The sequence below is a fragment of the Gopherus evgoodei genome, unplaced genomic scaffold, assembly GCF_007399415.2.
Source record: "Gopherus evgoodei ecotype Sinaloan lineage unplaced genomic scaffold, rGopEvg1_v1.p scaffold_121_arrow_ctg1, whole genome shotgun sequence".
Classification (NCBI taxonomy): Eukaryota; Metazoa; Chordata; order Testudines; family Testudinidae; genus Gopherus; species Gopherus evgoodei.
The window spans coordinates 117,192-121,734 of record NW_022059784.1 but is presented as its reverse complement, the minus strand read 5'-3'; the positions used below and the strand labels follow the sequence as shown (position 1 = coordinate 121,734).

The window sequence follows — 4,543 nt, the reverse complement described above, 5'->3', positions numbered from 1 at the left end:
TGGATGCTCTTGTGGAAATCCCACAGGCAACACTGCAGGACTTGGCACCCTTGGTTTCTTTGATATTGCGGTGTTTGCCTGACCGCTGGAACAAAGCCGCCAACTCCTCCCTCACCGACTTCCGTCAATCCCTCTGGTTGCCATAGAACCCTCTGATGCTTTCCTGTTCTGCCAACACCGCCAGGCCTCACCCCCCTGCTCCTTTATCTTGCAAGCTCTGGACGTTCAGCTTCCAATGTCCTCTGCCCTGGGTCAGTGACAGGGACAGCTCCAGGCACCAGTGCAGCAAGTGCATGCCTGGGACAGCAAGCTGCAGGGAACGGCCTGCCCGTCACTGTGAGGGTGGCAGTCAGGCTGCCTTCAGCAGCATGCCTGCAGGAGGTCCTCTGGTAATGTGGATGTTGCCTCTCTCCTGATTCCTGAGGAAAGGAACCTTTCCAGGAAATGGCCATGGATTCTGGGAATCTGCATGTGGCTGGTGGAGAAGCACCAGGAATCATTTGGCTCCTGGCACACAAGGCAATTTAAAACTGGGTGCCCAGACAGGGGCTTGAACCCTGGATCCTCAGATTAAGAGCTTGATGTGCTACCAACTGAGCTAGTTGAGATCATCTTCCCCATTCACCACAAGAGCGAGCAGATAGGCAAAAGAGAGGCAAAAAATGTCCCCAGAACCCCTCCTCTTTTTCTGCACAGCCACTGACTGTCAGCAGGATTACTCCTCCTCCTCCCTTCTGTGCCTCAGTGTGACTAAATCTCCACACCTACACAGCCGGTCCATCCGCTGCACCCCAATCCCCCATGCCTGAGCCTCCCTTCCAAAGCCCTGCACCTGGCTCCATAGAATTAAGTCTCACGTGTTGCTGGGAACTCGACTTCTTGTGCCCAGAGAGTCTCAGCCCCCCTCAGTAGATGACCTGAGAAACACAGTGTCTGCCTTTTCCAAAGAAGTGCTTGGAGGGTCTTTTCTTATGTTACCATGTGGCCTATTGGATAAGGCATTTGAGGGTGGATCAGAAGATTGAGGGTTTGAGTCCCCTGGTGGTTATGTTTCTGCAGCTTTACCATTGTGCTGAATGTCCTGCTCCCTTCAGGGCTGGAACCTCTTCTTGGCTGCTCAGGCCAATGCTCTGGCTTCAGCTAGAGCCTGGGAAGGAGTTGGGGGTTGGGTGTCACAAAGGCTGCGGCAGGAGCCCCAGGTGCTTCCAGTCTAGCCTTTTCCCTTCCTGACTTACCAAAGAAAGTGGGCGGCAGCCTGGGCTAGCGTGTGCACCTGTCCCTGTGCTGGAGGGTACTTGCTACATAGCGTCTTGGGAGCCTGGGTGTTTCTCTGCTTCTTGCCAGCTTGGGAAAAGCCTCTTGGGATAAAATCTCCTGGCCCACAGCAAAAGTGAATACCTTGAGTGGGACCAGTCAGAGGCCCCACCACGGGGGCTAGCCCTGGCCCTGCTTTCCTACTATCTTCTGATGTTGGCTACAGAGCATCAGCAGCCGCTCTGCATGCTGGTGACCTTCAGTGGGTGTTTGGCATGGCAGGGAGCAGCCTGGCTGGGTGTTTTTGTGCCTGTCTGAAGGCCACACCTAGATATGGTCCTGCCCTCACTTGCTCTGTGGCTTTTAAGCCTTCCCCTGGAGCTGTCAGCACCAGCTGCCCAGAGGAGGAGAGGTGTGTGGGGTCACTTTTACAGATGCCCCTTCCTTGGTACTGCTCTTGCTCAGCTGCACAGAAGAGTTTTCATCCCCAACCCCTGCTTAGCAGCCCTCTGGCACCATTCCTGAGGCTGCCCTGCCTCACTTTCTTCCCACCATGTTGGGAAAGACAGCTCTCATCATTAAAGGTCAGATGGGCCAACTAGGGGCAAGTAAGCCCCTTCTGTGTTTTCCTACTGCAGATCCCAAGGTCAGGAACTCACCTTGGGTGGAGGCACTGCTGTGCTCCCAGAGGGCAAGCCATCTCTGCACAAAGCATAATGACAGGGCCTGCCAAAGCCCAGGATTGAACCAGGGACCTTTAGATCTTCAGTCTAACACTCGCCCAACTGAGCTACTTTAGCAGTTGCATGACAGTATTTTGGCCTGTTGCTTCTCTATCTGGGGTGTTTTTGTCAGCAGTCGCACACAAAAAGGACAGGAAAAGAATGGCTGCTTCACACCCCCACTGGAGGAACCCGGCACCCTTACCTGTGGTGAGTAAGAAGTGTCTGTTGGCTGACAGGGCCTGTCCCCCAGGAGCTGGAACAGTAGCTGTCACCTCACCCTTGGCTCCAGGCTGTGAGAAATGCTCATTGCCTGGCTGCATGGGCGGATGTTGCTCCGTGCTCTGGAGAGCGTCTGTGTAGGTCTTTCAACCCCCCGTCTTCAATGAGACAGTCTGGTAAGGTCTCAAGTGTCCCCTCCGGCCTGGCAGCTGAGAGTCTGTGCAGACATCAACCCCCCTGCCAGCCCCAGAGCCAGCAGCAGCACCAGGCCCCCCCCAGCACCACAGGGGCACTCAATGCACTTGCTGTGGGGAAATGGCTCCTTAGTGTCCAGCTGCTAGAGTGAGAGTCAGGAGAGAGCAGTGTCTGGCTCACCTTGGGGGAGAGAAGAGACCTGATGAGTGCGGATCTCCCTCAGCCTCTCCCGCAATGCTGGTCAGTTGTATTGTCACCGTGATAGTCAGTGCTTCCCTTCAGGGCCGGCCCTAGAGGTATCCGGGGCAAATCCCATGGAGTCACTGACTTGGCTCCTTTCACACACTAGAGAGAGGAGCAGAACCAGGGTTATGGCTGATCTATGGGGCACTAGGTGACTGGCAGAGGCTACAGGCACTGAGAGTTTGCCTGACACCTCAGGGACACAGGGGGAGGTGGTGTCCCAGGCATCTCTATGAAAGGAGCAGAAGAGGATTTACTTGGGGTGGGGAGAGACTTGAGAGTGTCTCAGGGGGTTGTACACAGGGAATTGCTCGGATAAGATACTGGCTAAAACACAGGCCTCACTGTGAGCAGGAATTGAACCTGCACAGAGGAACCCTATGGGATTTCAACTCCAACACCTTAACCACTCAGCCATCACAGCTGAAGTGTAAAGGTGCCCCAATGCCAGAGAAACTGGTAAAGAATCACAATGACCAGGTGTGAAGTCATCTGAACTACAGAATTCCCACCGCAAACCTGGCTCCCAAAGCACAGGGGGGATTTGGGTTTGTTCTCTTTGCTTAGCCATGTGCAGTCGCACAGAGAGCGCGTTTAAAAGTCTCCCCTCCCACAGAGCGGGAATAGGAAATTATTCTCAACTTGAAGCCTGATGCGAATGAGGATGTCTGGACCACAGGGCTAGGGACTGACCTTTGCTATAGAAACCAGTGACACACGGAACCAGGCTAAGGAAAATGTTTCCTGGAGTCAATAACTGGAATAGCAGCAGTATTGTGCAGAGAAATGTCTCACAAGAGGAGACAGCACATTGGTGGTTTGGTAGCAGAAGTCACAGCTACAGCAGGGGAGGTCTAGCTTTGGTTTCTGGCCAACAGAGGAAGGAGTTTTATTATCTCCAAATTTCAGTAGAAAAATTCAGACCCAAACTGTGTGTGGTGGGAGTTTCTCTGGTTTCATTTGTTTTTCTCATTTGAAATGTCCTTGATCATTTTTCTGGGAAAACTATTTGGACAAGGCAAAGGAAGAGTTAGAACAATTACAAATCTCCATGGGAGTAAAGAGGGTCTCTCAGCACCAGGGGAGGGGTGGAGATTTTCATGGAAGGGAGTTGAGGAGATAAATGAGAGGCTTTTGCTCCAGCAAAGGGAGCGGCTTGGGAGTTTCATTTTTACCAAGTGAATCCCCCCCCACACACACACACACTGCTTCCCTGCTGCTGCTACCCCAGCTCAAATCTCACTGACACCCCCAGCATGTGACCTACAGCTTCCTCCTGACAAAGCCCTTATCTATCAGACACAAAATCCCCTCATCTGCCCCTTCTCCCAGCTCAGCCCTCTGCCCCCAGAGCCCAGGACAACCCTGACCTAGCCATGCCGGGGGGTTGGGCTTAATCTTCAAGGTCGAGCGCAAAATCTTCAGCCGGGGATGTTTCGCTCCCTTCCCACCTCGGCCCAAGCGGCAAGGGGGAAATGGATGAGACACGCCGGCTGGAAGACACCTCTCTCCCACTTCTCTATAGCCTTCTGTGACGTTATTAATATGAACTGGGACCGTAGGGATCATTGTTGCCACCACTGTTATATATGTGCAGCAAATATTGTGCAAAGGTTGTCGTGTGAGGTGTCTATGACAAGGTTATGATTTGCTGGTTATAATTATGCTGGCTGTGCATTCCATGTTTGTATTTGAAGTTATGAATATGGGCTATGTACTTGTATCTCAAATGTATTTGATTCCAAGTAGCCTCAGTGTCATCGGCCCCCAAGTCCTTCAGGAGTCCATAGCAAAGAGACCCCTCCACCCACAATCCTGGACTCCCTGGGAGGTGCCTCCCACACTCCCCCCCAACCCAATGGCGCATCAAGGATTAAAGTGGCAGCATCTGGTGTCAGTGGGGTTCA

General features: G+C 53.0%; 1 non-coding gene across 1 annotated transcript; it reads right to left on the bottom strand.

Moving 5' to 3' along the window:
• Positions 1-1,981: 1,981 nt before the first annotated feature.
• TRNAF-GAA lies at positions 1,982-2,054 on the bottom strand. The gene has a single exon. It is a non-coding gene; the product is annotated as a tRNA-Phe (tRNA).
• Between the last annotated feature and the right edge of the window lie 2,489 nt (positions 2,055-4,543).